The following is a 26,313-nucleotide window of genomic DNA, read 5'->3' as shown; positions in this document are numbered from 1 at the left end:
AAGGCCTCCTCAGACAGCCATTTTGCCTTTTTGCATTTCTTTTTCTGGGAATGGTCTTGATCCTTGCCTGCTGTACAGTGTCACAAACCTCTGTCCACAGCTCTTCAGACACTCTATCTGTCAGATCTAATCCCTTGAATCTACTTCTCACTTCCACTGTACAATGTAAGGGATTTGATTTAGGTCATACCTGAATGGTCTAGTGGTTTTCCCTACTTTCTTCAATTGAAGCTGTAATTTGGCAATAAGTAGTTCATGATCTGAGCCACAGTCAGCTCCTGGTCTTGTTTTTGCTGACTATATAGAGCTTCTCCATCTTTGGCTGCAAAGAATATAATCAATTTGATTTTGGTATTGACCATCTGGTGATGTCCATGTGTAGAGTCTTCTCTTGTGTTGGAAGAGGGTGTTTGCCATGACCAGTGCATTCTCTTGGCAAAGCTATTAGCCTTTGCCCTGCTTCATTCTGTACTCCAAGTCAAATTTGCCTGTTACTCCAGGTATCTCGTAACTTCCTACTTTTGCATTCCAGTCCCCTATAATGAAAAGGACATCTTTTTTGTGTGTTAGTTTTAGAAGGTCTTGTAAGTCTTCAGAGAACCTTTCAACCTGAGCTTCTTCAGCATTACTCTTTGGGGCATAGACTTGGATTACTGTGTTGTTGAGTGGTTTGTCTTGGACACGAACAGAGATCATCCTGTTATTTTTAAGATTGCATCCAAGTCCTGCATTTTGGACTCTTTTGTGGCCTATGATGGCTACTCCAATTCTTCTAAGGGATTCTTGCCCACAGTAGTAGATATAATGGTCATTTGAGTTAAATTCACCCATTCCAGTCCATTTTAGTTCACTGATTCCTAAAATGTCGATGTTCACTCTTGCCATTTCTTGTTTGACCACTTTCAATTTGCCTTGATTCATGGACCTAACATTCCAGGTTCCTGTGCAGTATTGCTCTTTACAGCATTGGAGTTTACTTCCATCACCAGTCACATCCACAACTGGATGGATGGATAATGGTGGCAAGTTCTTACAAAACATGGTCCACTGGAGAAGGGAATGGCAAATCACTTCAATATTCTTGCCTTGAGAACCCCATGATCAGTATGAAAAGGCAAAAAGATAGGACACTGAAAGATGAACTCCCCAGGTTGGTAGGTGCCCAGTATGCTACTGGAGATCAGTGGAGAAGTAACTCCAGAAAGAATGAAGAGATGGAGCCAAAGCAAAAACAACACCCAGTTGTGGATGGATGATGTACTTCTTGATAAGGTAAAGCACATTGAAATGTTACTTCATGTACCATGTTCTTGTAATTCTTAAAAAAGGTGAAAATAAATGATGCATTGCTGAAATACAGTTGTGAGCTTGTAATCTCTTGTGAAGTTTCCCGTGACAGAAGTTCTGTGTTTAACGAGTAGATTTGATCAGTTAATGAAACATTAATCATCAGAGAAGTTAGACTTAAAAATTTTGATTTGTATATGTATAAAAGGGATTCAACAAGTTTCTTGTTTAGCTTCGTAGCTGGCTCACAGTAAAAATGGAACTCAGAGATTTTTATTTTCCACCCCACTGATTCAATCACTCTGATGAAGCAAAAGCAGCTCTGTCTTGAAAAATTACTTTAAACATGGCAATAAATCAAACCAAAAGCAACTTATACCAATTCTTTTATCTCTTCTTCTGACAAATTCAGCTATTGGAATTATAACAGTTTTGAGTAACAAACCAATTTGTATGTTTCATGTCAATCTTACAAATTTTAAATTGTCCCAAAGTTCACATGTTTTTTCAAAGTTTAAATTTTTTTAGAGACAGCTTTAAATGAAAGGAGAACATACTTACACTGGATCCTTCACAGTGATCTTATTTTAGTTTATCATTTCCATTTTATTTCCTTTTATCCTACATCACAAATACAGCTCACTTCACTCCAAATTCCTCCACTAGTTATTTGTCAAATCCATTCCATGACTTAGCAAATGTGAATCCTTTACCTGGCATGCTTCTCCCGCAAAACCTTGTCTCTATAGAACTTTTAACCTCTCTAGGTCCAGTTCAGTTACAGCCTCTGCCAAGGAACGTTCTAATCATTTCTACAAACTATTCTTGTTATGATGGACTTGTGTGTGTGTGCGTGTGTGTGTGCATGTGTGTGTGTATTAAGTGTGTAAAATCAACATCCTATCCGCTTCTGGGAGATCCACCTCCTACCTGCTTCAGTGATTTAAATATGAGTTTCTTTATTTTATAACCCTTTTTAAATGCTGATTAGATTTTGAGTTGGCATCTTATGAGGAAAATTACAGTACCGTCTACCCTGCACTCTAGTTAACAGGTTCGGGTGTTAGCATCTGACTGAGAAAAGACCAGTTGTTACCTTTCCTTGTAATTACTACTTGAAGCTGGAAAGGTCTGTCTCTTTCAGGTGATGAAACTGAGCTGTAATACTGAAGACACTCACACCATAGATCGTAGCATGTCAGGTGATAATTATTATCTCTTTCAGGTTTGTCTGTATTGCCTTATTTTTTTTAGTGATGAGAAATATTACTTTAAAAACCAGAATGGGGCTAGGGGGAGCAGGAGTACTAGTTAAATTTTGAAAACAAAAGATACTGAAAAAGTAGTGACTTTTTTTTTTTTTGAAGAATATTTGCCTAGCAACAATTAAGCCTTGTAGGTTAACTTCCAGGTAAGTCAGCTTACAGTAAAATCTTGCAGTCTCTTGAGTAAGACCAGCCCACTCTCAATTCCATGACTCTACACTTAACTTTGGTAAGTTCCCTAACCTCTCTGTGCCCCCTATTTATTCATCTGTAAAATGGGGATTATAATACCATCTGCATCTCACAGGTTTGCTTTGAGGATTAAAAGATAAAATATGTAAAGAGCTCATTGCAGGGATAGTAAAACCTTAGCAGAGGTTTGCTGTTACTTCTGTTAGACAACTCTTTTAACCAACCTCTACATGATAACTCACTGTGAATGTTCTTAGTTTTCTCTGTGGAAACATGCTGACTTTTGTCCAGTTCACCCTAAAAACTTAAGGTTAGTTGATTCCTTTTTGGTATACCTATATTCTTCTGCTCTCACAAAATAAGTGTTTTCTTCCCAAGAGTGACTTTTGTTTGGTCTCAATTGTGTTCCTTCTAAGGGTACTTTTAGGTATCATTTTGCAGTTTAGCAAATCATTATGAAAACCATTGAAATATGACTGTGGAAAGAAATGCTAATAACTGAAAAAATGTTTCAAAATTGGATTTATGCAACAGTACAAAAACCTAGAAAGTTTTGCTCGTACAGTAGCTCTGTAAAAGTCTGTCATTTTTTCTGAACCGATTCTGAAGACTATAGATTGATTTTCATGGTGTATTTTTAAAAAATAACATAGAACTCAGAGGGAAAAACTTGCTACTTCATGTAAAATGTTATGTTTGTCCAAATTTTCATTTAGAGTAAAATACTCACAGTGTGTATGCATAGGTATGTACACGTATATATGTAAGATTATATATAATACATACATATAATATAAAAAACCTTTTATGACTTCATATTTAACAAAATTTTCCATTTAATCTGTCAATTACAAGTCTTGAGGGCAATAGATAAATAAGCTTCAATTAGATTTCCTTCCAGTTGGAATCATATTCATTTAGAGTGGTTGCACTCATTATTCTCTGTTGATTTCCTCAGATTGACCACTCTGGTATAACATCTGGTTAATTTTTGGAGTAGAAAAAAAATAGAATACTTGGTAACTTTTTTCAGTTAGTAGATCACAGTCGAGCACAGCTGAAACTACTTTTGAATAATTAAAAGCTGGATCTTTGAGGAACAAAATGTGGACATCATTATTTTTATCTGCCAAGACTCATAGTTAAAGGTTTTATAGATACTCTGGCTTCAGATAGCCTTGTTTTAATTATTTTATCATCCCTTTCACTCAGTCTCAATTCTTTCTCAGTCCCAAATTAAAATATAGTTGTCCTAACCCAGTAATCAACTCTTATCATGGCAGATGTTGCTATCTCCACTAACTCCTTTAGGATTTCCTAATCATCTTTCCAGGCTCCATACCACTGGTTCCTATACTGTAGAGAGCCTTAAAATAACTTGAGCAGCTTGTTAAAAAATATCCCCCAGTACTTACCCCCAAATTGCTTTTATCAGAATCTCTAGTTTGTTTGATTCAGATATACACCAAATTTTTATAGGATTGTTTACTTTATTTAATAATAATTCTAACTTGTAACACTATGTCAGTATACTAGAAGAATCTTCTGTCTCTTATTTTCTGTATTTTTCCCCTTAACTTGGTAAAAGCCATTTTTTAAATCAACATATAGTTGATTTACAGCATTGTGTTAGTTTCAGGTATACAGCATAGCGAGTCAGCTACACACACACAGACACACACACACACACGGGTGTGTGTGTATATATGCATATTTTCAGATTCTTTTCCATTATAGATTATTACAAAATATTGAATGTAGTTCCCTGTGCTATACAGCATGTCCATTTTATTTATCTATTTTATATATAGTAATGTGTATATATTAATCCCAAACTCCTCCTTAGCAGTCATTAGGGGAAAACAAGTTGCAGAAAAGGAAACATTAATGTATAAATCAATACATGAAATCTCTGAGGTCTCTATCTCACTCTTTGAACCCTTATTTGAAATAAGGAGACAGTTCTGAGACTAGAAGGCCACAGAGAGTCTTGAATAGTTGAAAACTTGAATTATCATAGAATTGCTTCATCAGGTTTAAAGAACTAGTCCAGAAGGTCACAGAGAATAAGGGGTTAGGATTCATTTAAGTAAATGGTCAAGTATTAGCAGATAGCATTTAAATAGGAAGAGGAAGGAAGCCTAGATGTGACTGTCTGGGGAAGAGCCTGGGCAAACGTAGTACCTGGTCCATCATCACGTTTAGCATGTGGTGTGAGGACAAGAAGTGAAGTGGGTCAGGGATTACTGAAAAGGGAAGTAAAAGATGCAAAATGCATTGAGTTTATTCTTTAAACTTTGAAAATTATCTTGTATTTATATACATTTAGAGACAACTGCCACCATTTTTGTGTTTCTAATAATGCTGTTAACAGTGTTGTACATAAATCCTCATTCACACTTCTGATGATTTTTTTAGGATGCATAATATTTTAAAAGGTTCTGGCATTTTATGCCTAACTGGAAATATTATTATCAAGTTACCCTGATTTACAACATTTTTTTGTTTTAGTTTTAGTACTATAATAATTCTTCCATCAGTTGTTAACACTAGTTCCACATTCTTATTAGAATACTACGATATATTTTTATTTGTAAAGCACTTTTGAATTTATTTTAAATCATTTTTATTGAAGTATCATTGATTTACTGGTATACAACATAGTGATTCAATATTTTCGTAGATTATGTCATTTCAAGTTACAACAAAGAAATTCACAGGCCATCCAGAAATTCACAGGCAGTTCAGTGGTTAGGACTCCATGCTTCCACTGCAGGGGGCACGGGTTTGATATCTGGTTGGGGAACTAAGATCTTGAATGCCATGGCCAAAAGTTACAAAATAAAGTTATGATAATATGTTGGCTATATTCCCTGTGCTATAGGATATATCCTTCTGACTTAGTTTTTGTGTAGTAGTTTGTACCTCTTAATCTGTGACTCCTATCATGCCTCCCCCACTCCCCTCACCCAATTTGTAATCACTAGTTTGTTCTCTGTATCTGTGTTTCTGTTTTGGTATATTCATTTGTTTATTTTTTGGATTTCATATATAAGTGATAATATACAGTATTCATCTTTCTCTATCTGCCTTATTTCACTAAATACTCTCCAGGTCCACCCATGTTATTGCAGATTTCATTCTTTTGTATGACTAATATTCCATTCTGTTTATACACCACATCTTCTTTATCCATTCATCTGTTGATGGACATTTAGGTTGCTCTCATGTCTTGGCTATGGTAAATAATGCTGCTATAAAGCATACATGAATCTTTTAAAATTAGTTCCTTTTTTTCTTTCCAGATATATACCAAGGAGTGGAATTGCTCAATCATATCATAGTTTCATTTTTACTTTTTTGAGGAACCTCCATACTGTTTTCCAAAAGGCCTGCACCAATTTACATTCCCACCAGCAGTAATAGTATTTACTAGGTTGCCTTTTCTTCATATCCATGCTAACATTTATTTGTGATGTTTTTGATGGTGGCCATTCTGATAAGTGTGAGGTGATACCTCATTGTGTTTTTGATTTGCATTTCTCTGATGATTAGTGATGTTGAGCATTTTTCATGTGCCTATATGTCTTTTGTGGAAAATATTTCTATTCAGATCTCCCAGTTTTTAAGAAGTCTGATTTTTTTTTTTGACATTGAGCTTTATGAGCTATTTATAAATGTTGGATATTAATCCCTTATCAGTCATATCATTTGCAAATACTTTCTTCCATTCAGTAGGTTGTCTTTTTGTCTAGTTGATGTTTTTTTTTGTTGTTGTTGTGCAAAAGAGTTTAAGTTTAATTAGGTCCCATTTGTTTAGTTTTGCTTTTATTTCCTCACCTTAAGGAGACAGATCCAAAAAAATATTGCTATGAATCATGTCAAAGAATGATCTTCCTATACTTTCTTCAACAGGTTTTGTGGTTTCCAGTGTTACATTTAGATCTTTATTCCATTTTTAGTTTATTTTTGTATACAGTGTGAAAAAATGTTCTAATTTCATTCTTTTACATGTAGCTGTCCAGTTTTTCCAGCACCACTTGTTGAAGAGACTGTCTTTTTACATTTTATATACTTCCTTCCTTTGCAGTAGGTTAATTCACCATAATTGTGTGGCTTTGTTTCTTGACTTTGTTCTGTTTCATGAATCTATGCATCTGTTTTAGTGTCAGTACCAAAATACTTCGATTACTATAACTTTGTAGTATAGTCTGAAGTCAGGGAGCATGATATCTCCCATTTTGTTCTTTTTTCCTTAAGATTGCTTTGGCAGTCATCTGTTCTTTTCCATAGTTCAGTTAGCATTCTTATTTAATGCTTTGAATTCTTTATATAGTAAATTATTTATCTCTGTTTCATCAGTTGTTTTTTCAGGGTTTTTTCCTTATTCTTTCATTTGAAACACATTCCTCCAACTTCTCATTTTGCTTAACTTTCTCTGTCTCTATGGAATTATGAGACAGTTTCCTATCCTGGTCTTGTAGGGTGATTTTTGTGGGAGCATCCTTATACAGTCTCTGTGTGCCCAGTGGCTCTGGTGGGAGATGTAGTTTTGATGTGTTTGGGAGGGGAGGGGAGCTCAGCATCTTCTTATTTTGCCGTCTTGATCTCCTCATCTCCTCTCCTGTGCTTCCTTTTATTAATCTCTATTTAAAAATTATCTATTCTTCAAACCTTCATATTTAAATCAAGATTTCTCAGCCTTAGTACTGTTGGTATTTTGGGCTGGGTAATTCTTTGTTGTGGTTGCTGTTTAGGCATTGCAGGATCTCCCCCATGAAGATAGTAATAAAATGTGTCTCTAGACATTATGAAATATTTTCTGAAAGTAAATTTGTACCTGGTTGAAAAGCACTGTTATAAATAAACTGTGACCTAACTGTTAATTAAAAATAAATTCTATTAGCAATTTGGATTGGTATTGAAGTAATCCTATAAATATAAGTGTAAAGAATCATCGTGACAATGTTCATGTTCTTAAGCAAATTCTCTTAGTACCAGCAATGAATTTCTAGCCTGTCTTCTTGAGATTCACAGATTTGTTCTCCTTTCCTACAAAATATGTGATGTCCACTAATATTATTTCCATTTTCCACAATATTAGAAATTTATGGCTAAAGGAATGCTAGTAAAAATAGTAATCTTAATTTCTGAAATATTTTTTGATGTGTATGACTATGTATATATGCACTTGTGTATCTGAGTTGGCATGGACATAAGACTATATGTATTGTGGGAATTTAGGAAAAACTGAGTTAAGTGGATTCCACTTGCAATACAAGGAGAGGCTCAACTTTCTGAAAAACTCTTTGTGAATAAAATGGGGCAGGGAGTCAGCTGTGTGCAATAGATTGCTGAAACTGGAAATGATAAACCTGTAAGTAGTACCCATGATTTTAAGGCCACTGGATTTGATCAATACTGGTAAATATTCTTTTTCTAAATAGCTATTTGGCAAAACAACAGATGTCTCATTTCTGTTATTGTGCTGGTCTCTGTGAAGAAAAGTTCTATAAAACCTTGTATAATCAATTTTCTCAGTTTTCATTTTTGCTATTGACTTTTGGTTTTTGAAAAATTAAGTTGGCTACCAGAAAGAATGTAAATTTCCAAAAAAAAAAAAAAAGTAGAATTGAGATGAAATAAAACTTCCATCTGCATTCCCTTTCAAAAAAAGTGTTTTGCATATCCCAGCCCTATAATTAATTAATATCATATCCCTATAGTTAATCCTGAAGATTATATATATATTTTAATATGTTGTTGAGACTCTTTCCTTGGCTGCTACCACTACAAATATGAGTCTGATTTGAATGTAGAATGCCATCCATACTCTGTACCAGATTCTGTCTTGCTTTGCCCCCAACCCCCCAAACCAGAGAGGACACATTTACCTATAGGATGAACCATGTAAATATGTATATTCTATTACAAAATCTTTAGACTTTTCATTCTTATGTGTTACCTGATATAAATATTAGGATGTTTTAAAAGTTTGTGACCCAAGATGTGGTCTATCCTGGAGAATGTTCCATATTCACTTAAGAATTTATATTCTTCTGCATTTGGGTGGAATGTCCTGAAGATATGAATGAGATCCTTCTCATCTAATGTATCATTTAAGACCTGTGTTTCCTTATTAATTTTCTATTTTGATGATCTGTCTATTGGGGTGAGTGGGGTGTTAAAATCCCCTACTATTATTTATGTTACTGTCAATTTCTCCTTTTATGTCTGTTAGTGTTTGTCTTATGTATTGATGTGCTCCTATGTTGGGTACATCAGATCAGATCAGTCACTCAGTCGTGTCCGACTCTTTGCGACCCCATGATTCGCAGCACGCCAGGCCTCCCTGTCCATCACCTACTCCTGGAGTTCACTCAGACTCACATCCATCGAGTCAGTAATGCCATCCAGCCATCTCATCCTCTGTCGTCCCCTTCTCCTCTTGCCCCCAATCCCTCCCAGCATCAGAGTCTTTTCCAATGAGTCAACTCTTCGCATGAGGTGGCCAAAGTACTGGAGTTTCAGCTTTATCATCATTCCTTCCAAAGAAATCCCAGGGCTGATCTCCTTCAGAATGGACTGGTTGGATCTCCTTGCAGTCCAAGGGACTCTCAAGAGTCTTCTCCAACACCACAGTTCAAAAGCATCAATTCTTTGGCACTCAGCCTTCTTCACAGTCCAACTCTCACATCCATACATGACCACTGGAAAAACCATAGCCTTGACTAGACGAACCTTTGTTGGCAAAGTAATGTCTCTGCTTTTCAATATGCTATCTAGGTTGGTCATAACTTTCCTTCCAACGAGTAAGCATCTTTTAATTTCATGGCTGCAGTCACCATCTGCAGTGATTTTGGAGCCCAGAAAAATAAAGTCTAATACTGTTTGCACTGTTTCCCCATCTATTTCCCATGAAGTGATGGGACCAGATGCCATGATCTTCATTTTCTGAATGTTGAGCTTTAAGCCAACTTTTTCACTTTCCACTTTTCACTTTCATCAAGAGGCTTTTGGGTTCCTCTTCACTTTCTGCCATAAGGGTGGTGTCATCTGCATATCTGAGGTTATTGATATTTCTCCCAGCAATCTTGATTCCAGCTTGTGCTTCCTGCAGCCCAGCATTTCTCATGATGTACTCTGCATAGAAGTTAAATAAACAGGGTGACAATATACAGCCTTGACATACTCCTTTTCCTATTGGGAACCAGTCTGTTGTTCCATGTCCAGTTCTAACTGTTGCTTCCTGACCTGCATACAAATTTCTCAAGAGGCAGATCAGGTGATCTGGTATTCCCATCTCTTTCAGAATTTTCCACAGTTTAATGTGATCCACATAGTCAAAGGCTTTGGCATAGTCAATAAAGCAGAAATACATGTTTTTCTGGAACTCTCTTGCCTTTTCCATGATCCAGCGGATGTTGGCAATTTGATCTCTGGTTCCTATGCCTTTTCTAAAACCAGCTTGAACATCAGGAAGTTCACGGTTCACATATTGCTGAAGCCTGGCTTGGAGAATTTTGAGCATTACTTTACTAGTGTGTGAGATGAGTGCAATTGTGTGGTAGTTTGAGCATTCTTTTGGCATTGCCTTTCTTTGGGATTGGAATTAAAACTGACCTTTTCCAGTCCTGTGGCCACTACTGAGTTTTCCAAATTTGCTGGCATATTGAGTGCAGCACTTTCACAGCATCATCTTTCAGGATTTGGAATAGCTCAAACTGGAATTCTATCACCTCCACTAGCTTTGTTCATAGTGATGCTTTCTAAGGCCCACTTGACTTCACATTCCAGGATGTCTGGCTCTAGGTCAGTGATCACACCATCGTGATTATCTGGGTCATGAAGATCTTTTTTGGGTACATAGATATTTACAATTGTTATGTCTTCCTCTGGGATTGATCCCTTGATCATGATGTAGCGTCCTTCCTTTTCTCCTGCAATCTTCTTTATTTTAAGGTCTATTTTGTCTGATATGAGGATTGCTACTCCAGCTTTCTTTTGCCTCCCATTTACATGGAATATATTTTTCCATCCTCATTTTCAGTCTGTATGTGTCTTGAGGTCTGAAGTGGGTTTCTTGTAGACAGCATATATATGGGTCTTGTTTTTGTATCCATTCATCCAGTCTGTGTCTTTTGGTTGGAGCATTTAATCCATTTACATTTAAAGTAATTGATATATATGATCCTATTGCCATTTTCTTAATTGTTTAGGATTGATTTTGTAGATCTTTATTCTTCTGTTGTATTTCTTGACTATATAAGTCCCTTTAACATTTGTTGTAAAGCTGGTTTGGTGATACTGAATTGTTGCTTGTCTGAAAAGTTTTTTATTTCTCCATCAATTTTGAATGAGATCCTTGCTGGGTATAGTAATCTTGGTTGTAGATTTTTCCCTTTAAGTACTTTAAATATATCTTGCCATTCCCTTCTGGCCTGCAGTTTCTGCTGAAAGATCAGCTGTTAAGTGTATGGGATTTCCCTTGTATGTTACTTGTTGCTTCCCCCTTGCTGCTTTTAATATTCTTTCTTTGTATTTATTCTTTGTTATTTCGATTAGTATGTATCTTGGAGTGTTTCTCTTTGGGTTTATCCTGTATGGGACTCTTTGTGCCTCTTGGACTTGATTGACTATTTCCTTTTCCATGTTGGGGGAATTTTCAACTATAATCTCTTCAAAAATTTTCTCATACCCTTAATTTTTTTCTCTCCTTATTCTAGGACCCCTAATATTCGAATATTGGTGCATTTGATATGGTCCCAGGCAATGGCAACCCACTCCAGTACTCTTGCCTGGAAAATCCCATGGACGGAGGAGCCTGGTAGGCTTGCAGTCCATGGGGTTGCTAAGAGTTGGGCACGACTGAGTGACTTCACTTTTACTTTCATGCAATGGAGAAGGAAATGGCAACCCACTCCAGTATTCTTGCCTGGAGAATCCCAGGGACAGAGGAGCCTAGTGGGCTGCCATCTATGGAGTTGCACAGAGTTGGACACAACTGAAGTGACTTAGCAGCTTAGCAGCAGATGTCTCTGAGACTGTCCTCACCTCTTTTCATTCTTTTTGCATTATTCTGCTCTTCAGAAGTTATTTCCACCATTTTATCTTCCAGCTCACTGATTAGTTCATCTGCTTCAGATATTCTGCTATTGATTCCTTCCAGAGTATTTTTAATTTCAGTAATTGTATTGCTTGTCTCTGTTTGTTTATGGTCTTTTCTAATTGATTCCTGCATTTTCTCCATTTTGTTTTCAAAGTTTTTGATCATCTTTACTACCATTATTCTGAATTCTTTTTCAGGTGAAGAAATTTGCCTATTTCCTCTTAATTTATTTGGACTTATATATTTCTAGTTTGTTCCTTCATTTGTGCAGTATTTCTCTGCCTTTTCTTTTTTTTTAAGTTATTGTATTTGAGGTCTCCTTTTCCCAGGTCAAGGAAAGTTGAATTATTTCCTAGAAGAAGGTTGAACTCTTTCTTCCTTTTGGTTTCTGCCCTCCTAAGGTTGGTCCAGTGGTTTGTATGAGTTTCATGCAAGGTGAGATTTGTGCTGAGTTTTTGTTTGTTTGTTTTTCCTCTGATGGGCAAGGCTGAGTGAGGTGGTAATCTTGTCTGCTGATGATTGGGTTTGTATTTTTGTTTTGTTTGTTGTTTAGATGAGGTGTCCTGCACAGGGTGCTACTGGTGGTTGGGTGATGCCAGGTCTTGTATTCAAGTGGTTTCCTTTGTGTGAGTTCTCACTATTTGATACTCCCTAGGGTTAGTTCTCTGGTAGTCTACAGCCTTGGAGTCAGGGCTCCCACTCCAAAGGCTCAGAGCTTGATCTCTGGTCAGGAATGAAGATTCCACAAGTGGTGTGTTATGGTATTAAATGAGATTAAAACAAATATCCAAAAATGAGAAACCAAAGATGAACCCCAGACAAACGGCAGTTACAGAATCAGGCAAATAATAAGTAAAATAATGGAATATACACATATAGATATACATTCATGAGCAAAGTCAAAACAGTCCAACAAAATAAAGTACAGTAGATTGACACAGTGAACAAAAGAAATAAAAAATTGCATTTACCAGTAAAAGAAAAAAAAGAAAAAACTAGCTTAAGCAGAAACTAGAAAGCAAAACTAAAGTAAGGTGCCAAGTGGGGAATAAAGCAATGCAAACAAAACTAATAAATATATTTAAAGGAAAGGAAAGAAAGAAAAGAAACAAAGAATAGATATGCAAATTTAAATAGAGGTAGATGAAGAAGATTTATATACATTAAAATTAACTGCAAGGGAAAAAGAATAGTAGGAGAGACAAAAGAATAAATGTATAAAAAATATAATAGGTTTAAAAAATTAAAATTATAGAAAAGAGAAAAGAAAAAAAAAGGAAGAAGAAACAAAAAAGAAAAAGAAAATTCCACAGAATTGCAAATGCCCAATATAGAGGCAGAGGTTTATAACAACAATAGAAAGTGTGACTGAATATACACATATACATATACACCCATAAGCAAAATCAAAACAGTCTTAACAAAAATAAAGTACAATGGATTGACCCAGTGAACAGAGGAAACCAAAAATTATATCTACTGGAACAAAACTAATTAAAGCACAAACTGGAAAACAAAGCTAAAGCAAGGTGCCAATTCAGGAATAAAGCAGTGAAAATAAAACTAACAAATATGTTGAGAGGAAAGGAGAGAAAGAAAAGAAAGAATAGACAGGCAAAGTTAAATAGAGGTAGATAAAGAAGATTTATATACGTTAAAGATTAACTGCAAGGGGAAAAGAACAGTAGGAAAAGCGAGCAAAGGAATAAATGTAGAAATAATAATAGGTTATAAAAATTAAAATTAAAGAAAGAGAAAAGAAAAAAAAAAAAAAAAAAAAAGAGGAAAACTGCACAGAATTGCAAAAGCCCAATGTAGAGGCAGAGCTTTATGACAACAATAAAAAATGTGACTGAGAAAAAAAAGCTCAAAAACTTAATTGGATTTCTTAGTGCCAATAAAATTGACAACTACAACAGAAGTGGAAAAAAAGAAGAAGAAAAGGGGAAAAAAATCCAAAAGAATCTACAGATTAAGTTAAAAAATAAGAATAATAAATATTTTTCTTGAGTCACTGCGGTCAGAGTCTTTTCCCTTGTTGGGAGTCACCGTCCACTTCACCTCCTTAGGATGCCCTCCAGCACTCTGCTGATCTCTGGACGTGCTGTGGAGGCATCTCAGAGTCTATTCTTGTCCTACTCCTGTGTGTTCTTGCCTCCAATGTCCGCTGCTATCAGAGCTGGTGCATTTTCTTTTGTGGAAGCTCTCAATGGCCTTTTATATATTCCATAGACACAGAGTCTGCCTAGTTGATTGTGTGGATTTAATGCAGCTTGTACAGCTGGTGGGAAGGTTTTGGGTCTTCTTCCTTAGCCACACTGCCCCTGGGTTACAATTGTTTTATTTCCACCTCTGCATGTGGGTCGTCCACTGGGGTTTGCTCCTGAGGCTGTCCTGGAGGACTTGGGTTTGCCCCTGTGAGGGCCAGGTGTGGAGGTGGTGCAGCTGCTTGGGTCAGAGGGATTCTGGCAGCACCAGGTACTCAGGGCAGTTGGCAGCTAGGGCAGCAGGAAATATAGTACTTTAAAAGGGTATGGCAAACAGTATTGGCCAATACACTCCAGTATTCCTGCTTGGAGAACCCCGCTCCCTGACAGAAGCCTGGGAGGCCACAGTCTACAGGGTCGCAAAGAGTCGGACATGACCAAAGTGACCATGCACGCATAGATGCAAGACTTTTTTGCCTGTGGCAGCTCTGCCCCAGTGAGAGTCGAGTGTGAAGGTCCCAGCAGCTGCTTGGCTTGCTGAGACCCTGGCGGCACCAAGTATGCAGGGACACGGACTGCCTTCACCACAGAGTTATGGCCCTATCAGAGTCTTTATTCCAGCCTCTTGTAGCTGGCAATCAGAAGGCCTCTTTGGCCAGTCTTTATCCGTAGCTCCGCCCATCCAGGAACTTAGAGGGCTCCCTCGCCTGGGGTCCTTCTCTGTTGTTTGGCGCCTCAGGCACATAGACGGGCACCCCAGGCTGGGGTCCTATTCTGTAGATTGGCCTGTCAGTCACTTAAAGGGGCACCCTGTGCGGGGTCCTACTCTGTAGTTCAGTGTTTCAGGCCTTTGCTGGGCCAGCCTCTCTATTGTTCAGTTGCTGATGTTGGTGTGTGGGGAGAGAGGCTATGGTGATGGCTCCACCCGCTACGCACGACTCAGCAGTATCGCCTTGCTTCCGTGGCTGCCTGGCTTTTCCTCCACCAGCATTTCCCACCAGAATCTCCTCCCTCACATCCCCTCAATCCGTCTCTCCACAGTCAACAGCAGCCGTCGCCCTGGGATTCCTCCACATTTCCTAAACTCCAGCTCCCAGCCACTGCCCCTTCCAGGAGACCAGCGTTTCTGTCTGGGGTATATATGGCTGGGGCAAGGACCGTATGATTCTCATTCCATTTAAGCTGCCACAGATAGCTGTTTCACTCTCAGCCTTAATGTTTCTCCTCTGACTTGGACAACTGCCGCAGTGTGGGGATCGGACCCCTGCTTCAGTTTCCCCACCTGCTGAGGGCAGGTCCAGTCCTACAGACACCACTGTTTTTTCCCCTAGTTCCTTCATCCTATCAAGTTTTGCGTGGTTCTATATATTCTTTTCCACTGGTCAGGTACTTCTGTCTGCTCTCCGCTGGTGTTCTGCATGCACTTCCTGTGTTGGTGTATTCCTGATGTATCCATGGAGAGAGATGTACTCAATGACCACCTACTCCTCTGCCATCTCATTCTAGGTCTTTTATATGACCTGATACAAATAGGTTGACTAGCTTACCATCCACTTACCTGAGTTGCAGTAAAGTTCTAAACAGGGCATGCATTTAAATGATCTATCCCAATGAGTCATGCCAAAGTGTATCATCTTTACTTCAAAAATATATCACTCTTTGAAAAGCTCTTTCTCTGTAGCTTAAGTGTGAGCCAGGGAGCATGCAGTGGGTGGGAAGCTCATATACTGAATATTAAACACTGCTTATCCATGATTCTTTGATTAGATATAATTATTTTCTTGAATTAATGACCCTTGGATGTTGTTAAATTTCTTTTCAGGATATTGCTTAATTGCTTTTAACAAAAGTACAAATAGACTTCAACTAGAGAATGAATAAAAATGGCTTCTTAAGATCCTGATGTTTTAAGCATAAAGAAAAGAGCAGTGTGTGAAATATATTCCCTTTCTAATCATGAAGGATAAGTTATTTTTCCAGTGTATTAAGGGACAGATTATTGATTGCTTTTAATGTATATTTCTACATCCATTTTTCAAATAATTTTTTTTTTTTTTTGGTCTAAGTTTGCCTGTCACTATTACCATTACACAATAATTGGCTACCAGGTAAAGTCAGAAGATATTAGGTCATTTTAGCAGGAGCATTTTGTTAATACAGGCACACTTAAAGTGACTTAAAATAATTACAGATCTCTCTATGACCTTGAATTTTAGGCAGTCAAAAATTTAAAGGGACTGATAATCACAATGTTTTAATAGTATATTCAAATAATATATAAAGACAGTTTTTCTGTAGATTATGTATGTCTTCCAAACAGATATACCTTAAAGCATGTGGACATTTATTATTATCTTTATTTCTGCATAATGATTCTTCTACCATTTTCTTTGATCTGTTTCCTTCCTTGATCTTGTGTCTTTATACCCACAACCCAGATGTTATTGTGAACAGAAGTGACCATAGTACTCAGCCTGAGTTCTGAATGCTGTAATTATTTATGTTCAACAATAGGGATGGACTGCTGTTAAATCTGACCATCCAGCATTTTCCCTTAAGCATTGGGTTGACAAGTTCATACATGATGTCAGGTCCTGATTTTACAGTAACAGGTCATAGAGGAAATATTAATTGTGTGCATATTTTGTACACTGTGCTCTTGATAGCTCAGTGTATCATGACATAATACAAGGGAAAATTCAGCAAGAGGCCTAACCAGCTCCAAATCTCTCTTTAATTTACTTTAGTGACTTATTTTAAGAGTCAGAGTCACATAAGTCAGAGTGCATCTTACGTCATTCTTATTCTGATAAGGTAGTATTTGACATTTTGAAAACTAACTGGCGTGTAATCACAATCAAAATATATAAGGATTTTTAGATGGAAAAAAAGGCCTTTCTATTCAATCTTTTTTTTTTTTTTTCTAATAAGCCATTAAATGAGCGGCAAATTTCAGGAGATAAAGTTTAACTCAGTTTGCTCAGTGCATTTGTCTTCAGATTGCTTGGAATAGAGCGAGCAGGGCAATCACCCACTCAAAGATATTGCCTGCTATCTAACATAATATGAATAAAATAGATATCACATTATACATATGAAAAATGATTTCAAGGGTAAATTCAATTTTATTTTTCTTAGAAGCTATTGCTTTAAAGAAGTATAATATTGGAGATGGAACACAGTATTGAAATACAAATTGAGGTATGAAAAATGATCAAATGCAAAAAAAAAAAATGTCTAGGCAGAAAGGAAGATGGATGGTTAGAGTGAAAGGTGGTAAAGACATCTGTATATGGCCTTTCCTCTGCAAATAGTCACTATAGAATAAATCATTTATTTATATACAAATTTATGTTTACTATTTGTTGATAATTAGAAATAAATATGCTTTGTTGATATTTATCAATTAAAATTAAGAATAAAATGTTTTACAGTGTAATCCATTATAAGGACTGTGTTTACTGCTCAGCAGTGTCAAACAAGTACATATCAGCAGTAACTAAATGCCTTGATTGTTAGTAATACTGCCCAAGTTTGTCAGTGACTTCCTTAGATACCCCTTTTTGCTTCAAATGTTATCTGAAATTATAAGTGACAAGGATCAAGTGAATTGATGATAGTAAAGGGATGACTCAGCTGTAAAATTATTTGTTTGAGGGCAGAAGTTGTAATATTCAATAACTAGGTTAGTTAATAGAAAAAAGGCCATTTAAGAGCACAGAATAAAGCAATGGAGAAACTCTAAATTGAGTGCAATTAATCAGTACAATATATATGTATATATATGATATACATATGTATCAGGATATATATCAATCTCTATATATTTGTGTTTATGTTTATATATGTATGCATATATGTGTATATGTGCATGAAAACACAGCATTCATTGAATCAATACATAATTCATAACCATGTATGTACATATATATACAAATATATTTACATATAATTTATATACTCATTCAGTGCTTTTGCCAGTAGCTCTCATATCCCAGACATTCTTTTAGGAGCTAGCAATAAAGCAATGAACAAGAAAGGCCTAAAATCTGTTCATACTGCCCTCAAGGAACTTGCATTCCAGTGAGGACACATCAATAACAAGATAGCAAGTAATTAATGCCCTGGAGAAAATCAAAGGGCGGAATGGTTAAGGAGTGTTAGGAGTGGGGTTAGGAGTAGGGTTGAACTTTTACATGAATGTATTAGCTTTCTATTGCTGCTGTAACAAATTGCCACAAGTTTCGTAGCTTTGTAGCTGACAACAGGAGGAGAACAGTCCGCAGGTTACTGCAAGAATTTCTGTAGAAGATAACGGTGGCTTGGCACAGCGAGGAGAGCGACATAGCTGGGTTCTGGCTCTGTGTCAGAAGCAGAGCCAGCAGGATTTGTTGGAGGTTTGCAACTTGAGTGGAAGAAAAAGTAGTTAGGGAAGGTTCCAAGGTGCTGCTGGCTTTAATACTTGGAAAAACTCAGTTGCCTTTTATAGAGATGAGTAAGATTATGAGGATATCTGTGTTTTTGTTTTTGTTGTTGGAGGGAAGTAATATTCAGTGTTAGTTTGGTATATGTAAAGTCTAGGCTGGTTGTTGGATATTCAAATTAAGGATGACTAGTAGAGGGTCAAACATATGAGCCTAGAGTTCAGGGAGGATATAAATATTCATAAACGACAGATTATGTATGATTTCCAAAGCCATGGCATTGATTGAGGTATTCAGTTATGAGTTTAGATAATAGAAGAGATTCAGAAATTAAACACTGAGACACTCCAAACAGAGATCAAGGGAAGGAAGAAAGAAATGAAAACACTGAGGTACAAAAAACAGAGAAGAAATAGGTTAGTGTCAAGTCCTCATAACCTGAAGCAGAAAGTGGTTCCAGGAGAAAGAGAACTGCTGTGTGATGTTGTTTTATGTCCAGAGAGTGGACAGCTGAGAAAGATCATGGGGCTTAGTGATCTCAGGGATTTTGTTGATAAAAACAGTTACAGTGGGAGGTAGAAAAATCAAGGGTTTAAAATTAGAAACAACAAATAAAGTGAATTACTTGTATATATATATTTTTATTTTATTTTTAAACTTTACATAATTGTATTAGTTTTGCCAAATATCAAAATGAATCCACCACAGGTATACATGTGTTCCCCATCCTGAACCCTCCTCCCTCCTGCCTCCCCATACCATCCCTCTGGGTTGTCCCAGTGCTTGTATATATTTTATTCTGAAAGAAATATTGAACAGCACCTATAGGAGGAAAAAGGCAAACTGCAGTATTTCTAAGATAAGGGAAATAATTTACTATCATAGGGGTGACTTTATCGACAAAGGTCCATATGATCAAAGCTGTGGTTTTTCTAGTAGTCATGTATGGATGTGCGAGTTGGACCATAAAGAAAGCTGAACACCAAACAGTTGATGTTTTTGAACTGTGGTATTGGAGAATACTCGTGAGAGTCCCTTGGACTGCAAGGACATCAAACCAGTCAGTCCTAAAGGAAATCAGTCCTGAACGTTCATTGGAAGGACTGACACTGAACCTGAAGCTCTAATACTGTGGCTGCCTGATGTGAAGAGCTGACCCATTGGAAAAGGCCCTGATGCTGGGAAAGAATGAAGGCAGGAGGAGAAGGGGTCGACAGAGGATGAGATGGTTGGATGGCATCACCGAATTTGAGAAAACTCCAGGAGTTGATGATGGACAGAGAAGCCTGGTGTGCTGCAGTCCATTGGGTTGCAAAGAGTCGGACAGGACTGAGTGACTGAACTGAATCACTGTGAAAACTAAGATGGGCAAAAAGGAAGACCATCCATGAGTATATATGGGAAGAGGTTGGGATCTAGAGTCAAGTATACAGCTTAGCTTTGGCTAGTGGAACATGCAGTACATCTATAGTTACAATAAAGAAAGCAAAATATATGTAGATAGATATTGAAAGTGGTGGTGATATCTTGTAAAGGTTTTCTTCTGATGGCTCAGTGAGATAAGAAATAACACCAGCTCACAGAGAGTGGGTTGTAGTGTTGTATATTTGATAAGAAAAGAAAGTGGAGGAATAGATGGATTTCAGAAGCATAGTATGACTTCATGTCACCACTATGGAGCTATCTCAAGTTAGTGACAGGATTTAGAGAGACTAGTTTTCTTGGTTTTGTGCTTTTTTCAGTCACATTCACTATAGGAGAGCAGACAGACAGTATTTGAGGAACTGAGTTTAACTAGAGTTATGGTTTAACCAAAGGACTGTATCAAAGTGATAGAGTCCAAGGGGGTTGGAGTAACATTCAATGGATTCTCTGTCATATTTAACCATGTGTATTTAAGGAGAGTAAGTGGGGCATTATGGAGAGGAGGGACCACAAAACGATTCTAGTATCAGTGGAGTAAAAGTCTTGGTAGTCTTGGATTCATGAACACCATGTGTTACTATTCTTCCAGCCCGCCTCCCCCCCAACCCCGATCCCGACCTCTCTCTGACTTTCTCTTCTAAGTCACATGGATTGCACTATCACCTTCTTTAAGACTTTGCTTAAATATTTTTTTTTTTTTTATGAGGCCTTCCTATCCAGCCTGTAGAAAAGAATCCCAACGACATATCCCTCTCTATTTCCCATATTTTCTTTGCTTTTGTCTCTAGCACTTACTATCTGTGGTCTATTCATGTTTGATTATTTATCAGTATAGCTCTCCCCACTAGAATATAATCTTCACAAGTGTGGAACTTTATATTTCTGTACATGGTTGTTCCTCCATGTTCTGTAACAATACCTGGTACCCAGTTGGCACCCAGTCAGCATTTTTAGGGATGGAGGATGGAAGCCTTTTGAAGTCCTCAAGGAGAATGTAGATAAATCAAACAGGAAACAAAGCTGGTAGATCACATCAGGTACAAGGTAAGGCTGTGCTTTGAGGCTTGCAATTTTAACACTACATTAAATTGCCTAATCTAATTGATTTGTAGTAAGATTTCATCCAAGAGGCTTGAAAGTATGGACAGGCCTGGAATTTTGAAGGGATTGTGGGTGGAGAAACTGACAAAATTCTTCTTCTATCATATCCTTCTGAAGATCATTTGTGCAGAGAGGTGGTTGAGTTAATCAGAACTGCACTTTTTTGGTACTACTTCACTATAGATTTGATGGCATTAAATTCATCTGATTGTTTCAGATGAAGAGAAGATGTTATAAAACATAGTGAATGAGACAGCAAGTTTACTTGATAAACAATTCCTGATAATCTTGGGTGTATATTTGGAGCTTTTAATTATTAATTTAGAGTTAAAAAAACTCAGACTGACTGGGTGATTTCTATCCTGTATATTTCAGAGATGCAGGCATGGAGGAGGGTGGTGGTTAGGTTTATCTAGGCTGGCCTTTTATCAGTTCCATGGACAGATGCAAGGGTTTAGGAAGTGGGGGTTCTTTGCAGTCAAGTTGTTACATACCATGGAACATGGAATTGGAGATTTAAAAGGAGGAAAATGAAAATGAGAAAGATGATATATAGTAAGAAAATGAACTTGAATTTGCCTCTAAGGCCTATGCTTTTTTTGACCATAAACCATGATCTACTGGCAATTATTGTATTTTAACCCCTCAAAAAATAGAATGTATGCTTATAAATATCAAAATCACTTAAAACATCACTAATTAAGTTTCTAATATATCTATGTTCATTTCTAAGCTATGCAAGGCAAGTAATGTATGTTCTCAGTCATAAAAGATCTCATAGTCTAATGGGAAAGATAGATGTGCAGAGGGATTATTTAAAATGTTAGGTACTTTATAAAAATATGATAGAACACAGAGAAAGGAGAATGGCTGTAATATTCCCTCTGGTCAATAAAGTTAGACTTACACAGTTCTGTTAAATGAATGCATGGGCTTAGTAAGGGTATACATGAAGAAAGCTTGCAGATATTTATTATTCATTTGTTTGTTTCAGGAGAAATTAAGAGTGGCTTAAAAGCACTGACATTTAAAACCTGAAAAGCCCTGTAATAACCTGAATATCTGCTTAGCCTGCCCCTCAGAGGTTTTATAGATATAAAAATTTCTAACTTCCAGAATGCATGAAACACTTTTATAGAGAATGCAAGTGTTTACCAGCTTCTCTTTTTTTGTGCTTCTACTCAAATCTAAAGAAAAATAATGCAGAGGTGATTACTTGAATTTTTTGGTTGATTTCAGTCATCATTTCCCACTAAGTGTTGGAGTATACTCTGTGTCCGCAGTCATTATTACAGGCATTGCTACTAGGGATTAAACAAAACAATGTATAAAATGATCTTAGTACAGTTCTGGGGAAAGGAAAGTGGTGAATACATGTCAGCTATCCAGGTACATCTTGTTGCCATCTTATAAGTATTGTTTTCGAGGTTTCGGGTTCATTCTCAAATTTCTTTCTTCCTCTGCTTATTCACTCTGCTGACCCTTAGGGTGATTTTACCCACTTGTATAAATTTTTAAAAAACTGTCTATCTGCTAGAAATTCCCAAGTGTATATATCAAGCTTAAAAATAAAGCTAAATCTCAGGAGAGTCTAGGTTTTTATACACAATAGGGGTTTGTTAGTAGAAAGACAGTGGATAGAAAGTAATTATTTTCATCACCTTGAGTGGCTATAACAAAATACCATAGGCTGGTGAGTTAAACAACAAACTTTAATTTCTTACAGTTCTGGAGGCTGGAAAGGCTGAGATTATGGTGCCAGCCTGGTTGGCTTCTGGTAAAGGCTCTCTTCCTGACTTGCAGACCATTGTGTTCTTGTTTTGTCTTCAAGTGGCAGAGAGTGGTAGCTCTGGTGTTTCTTCTTCTATTTACAAGGGCACAAATTCCATCATATCCGCCGACCTTCATGGCCCTCATTTAAACCTGATCATTTCCCACTGCTTCCATCCCCTGCTACCATCACACTGAGGTTAGGGCTTCAACATATGAATTTTGAGGGGATGTGAATTAAAGGCACATTGAATTTGAAATGTCTTTGGGACATCTAAATAGAAATAGGTATAGAGAGTGTTAGTCACTCAGTTGTGTCTGACCGTGTGACCCCATGGACTGCAGCCCACCAAGCTCTTCTGTCCATGGGATTCTCCAGGCAAGAATACTGGAGTGGGTTGCCATTCTCTTCTCCAGGGGCTCTTCCCGACCCAGGGATCAAACTCGGGTCTCCTGCATTGCAGGCAGATTCTGTACTATCTGAGCCACCAGGGAGGCACATCTTTAATCAAACCACAAGCAGTTATCTACAGCCTTCTGATCTTCTGTCATTTCCCATCTGGGCAAAATACTCCTCTATCTACTTAGCTCCTCATTCTGAAAACTATGGCTGATCGTTTACTCCTCAGCCTCTGTTATCTAACACAGGACCTTAGCAAATCAATCATAAAGTCATCTACCCCCAGATATTCACGATTGATCAAATTCTTTCTCTGCTCACTGTAACCATCTTGATCCAATTCACACTGGCTCTTCCCTCTCTAATCAGTCTCGGAGTTACCACTCTCAAACCTAATGGATCCTTTACAAGATAACGGGACATGTCTAGCCTATATTTGCCCAATTTCCAACATTTTAGGGATAAACCTTAAAATCTCACTGTGACTATATATCATTCCATCCTGTATAAGAAGGTAGAGAAAATTGCTAGAATAAACAGTTTCATCGATGCTTAACTTCTAACCTACTCCACTGGATAATTAATTCCTAATGTGTTTAGGTTTAGAATCTGACTATTGTGGGATCTCATTATTAGTTGATAGTTTGCTATGATTTAAGACAAGCAAAAGGCTTCATTCATTTTTTATTGGCCTCCTGACTCATGGATTGGTAGGATGGCCAAGATCCTCTTCTACTTTCTTGTCCCTGTGTACCTTCCTGTTCTGGCCTGGAGAGAACTGTGACTCAGGAGAAGTTGAAGGCTCGGTGACGCTGACTTCTAGAGGCCTGTCCTGTTGACAGTGACACTGGGCGCGTAAGGTTGGCCTCTTCAACAACGCGTTCTGCACCTGGTTGCATCTCTAGGCGTGGCTGCCACAACCCATGAAGTTCATACCCTGTGACTCAGCCTCTTTCTCCTCACTTAGGTGGTAAAACACACACCATGATCTCACTTCAAATAATAAGGCCTTAGTGTCAGGGCCTTTTGGTCTTATTGTTAAAATATATAAAATCCTTTATTGGAGAATCTGTTCCTTGCACTATTTCATAGTGCCTCATGGTCTTCAAGAGAGAAGGCAATGGCACCCCACTCCAGTACTCTTGCCTGGAAAATCCCACGGACGGAGGAGCCTGGTGGGCCACAGTCCATGGGGTCACTAGGAGTCGGACACGACTGAGTGACTTCACTTTCACTTTTCACTTTCATGCATTGGAGAAGGCAATGGCACCCCACTCCAGTACTCTTGCCTGGAAAATCCCATGGACGGAGGAGCCTGGTGGGCTGCAGTCCATGGGGTCGCTAGGAGTTGGACATGACTGAGTGACTTCACTTTCACTTTTCACTTTCATGCATTGGAGAAGGAAATGGCAACCCATTCCAGTGTTCTTACCTGGAGAATCCCAGGGACGGGGAGCCTGCTGGGCTGCCGCCTATGGGGTCGCACAGAGTCAGACATGACTGAAGCGACTTAGCAGCAGCAGAATGGTCTTCAAATACATTTGCAAGTTGTCTGGAGGCCGTGGAATCTTGACCTTCCTTGCCTTTTGTCTCAGAAAGTGGGCATAATTGGGCATACGTTCTAGAGTTATGACCTACAGATGACATAAACTTTTATGAAAAAAGTGCAGCTAGGGAAAGGCAAGGTCAATTTATATTGCAGTTAGAATAACACCAGCATATCCCCATTAGGGGTTAGTCAGAAGAAGATATAGTAATATTATTATGCACCCAGTAAGTCAATAGCCCAGAGAGATTTGAAACTTTTAAGAACACATCAATACAAATGTGAGAAGATTGCTTATTGGATAAATGTGTCAGCAAAGTTGATCATTGTTTAGATTTAAGTTTGATTTGTAGTCTTTGGGATTTAATCTTTATTGTATCTTCGAAGTATCAGTAGCTTGCCTCTGCTGAATCAATTTCTCTGACTCTTGGGGCTTCAGTGTCTTCTGCCTGGTGTATATGTATACACACACACACAGACACACACACACACACACACACACGTATTTCAGTGTTAATGTTATTAATCTTCGTTTAAATAATTGTTCCATGGTTTCAGGAATATCAGAAATCTAAGGATTACTCCTTACATTTTCTTATATATTATATATATAATAATGACAGCAGCAACAGCCAGAGCAAGTCTAGAATATGCCAGAAATTTTTACATGTGTCATTTCTAAATCTTACTACAATCCTTGTCATATAGTGTTTTGAGATGTTTTCATGTGTTTTTTTTTTTCCCCCCGTGTTTTCTTCTGACTACTCTAGCCCTGACACATTCTATATAAGCAGATGGTCAGACTTGTGTTTGTTGTTTTAGTGAATTTTGGGGACCAGAGTAAATACAGAAGACTGCTTTGAATCTTCTTAAATTACAGAGATGTGAAAAGTGTGGGACCTAGAAAGCTTTTGCTGCCTAGTATGAGGGGAGATGGTGAGAATAGAGTGGTTTTGGAGTCACAGTCCATAGGGGACATGCCTGAGTTTCCAGTGGAGAAGGCAGAGGCCCAGCAATATTTCCAGAGGCTAAATGGCCTCAAGAGCCATGTAGACAAATGGGACCACTGGCACCACCTCAGAGGAAGACCTCAGAGCCCCAGGTAGAGCTTGGACTCATCCAGGGTGTCTCGGTCCTCAGAGTCATGCTGACGTGAGGAAGAACAGTTCCTGTCAGGGACCATGTGGCACCTGGCTTGGCACTGCTTAGGGCTTAAGATAGGGTACAGATTCTGAGGAAGGGGTAGAAATACTTCCTACAAAACTGAATGAAAGAGGATTTAGCCAATCTAGTATCATAAGTCTTTCTTGACTTTCCGTTTTTTGCAATAACTAAGGAAAATTACTAAAAGTACCAGAGGTGTTTAGAGACTGTACTAAATTGAACTGAATTAAACAGTGGGAGTAATTTAGAGTCTAATCATTTTATTCTCATAGAACAATATCCTCTGGCTTTCAGGTCTCTTTTTCAGGTGTTATATATTTTCTGAATCAAATTCTTACCTAATTGAAAGCATATTGGAGTTACACATCATAAAGAAGTGTAATTTTTCATGATTCCTTTCTGTCATGAATTTACTGAGTAAAG

General features: G+C 37.6%; 2 long non-coding RNA genes across 2 annotated transcripts in view; both read left to right on the top strand.

Annotated features, from left to right (window-relative positions):
- Positions 1–2,470: 2,470 nt before the first annotated feature.
- Positions 2,471–26,313, top strand: part of LOC129643117 (uncharacterized) — a 90,521-nt gene continuing 66,678 nt past the window's right edge. Inside the window, exon 1 of the long non-coding RNA XR_008710096.1 lies at positions 2,471–2,781. This is a non-coding gene — a long non-coding RNA (uncharacterized LOC129643117). The remainder of the gene's footprint in view (positions 2,782–26,313) is intronic.
- The window catches only part of LOC129643118 (uncharacterized), a 55,782-nt gene continuing 32,268 nt past the window's right edge, over positions 2,800–26,313 (top strand). Inside the window, exon 1 of the long non-coding RNA XR_008710097.1 lies at positions 2,800–3,054. This is a non-coding gene — a long non-coding RNA (uncharacterized LOC129643118). The remainder of the gene's footprint in view (positions 3,055–26,313) is intronic.

This window comes from Bubalus kerabau, chromosome 2 (genome assembly GCF_029407905.1).
Source record: "Bubalus kerabau isolate K-KA32 ecotype Philippines breed swamp buffalo chromosome 2, PCC_UOA_SB_1v2, whole genome shotgun sequence".
NCBI classification, from domain to species: Eukaryota; Metazoa; Chordata; class Mammalia; order Artiodactyla; family Bovidae; genus Bubalus; species Bubalus kerabau.
The sequence above is the reverse complement of the archived record's forward strand: the minus strand, read 5'-3'. Positions and strand labels throughout refer to the sequence as shown.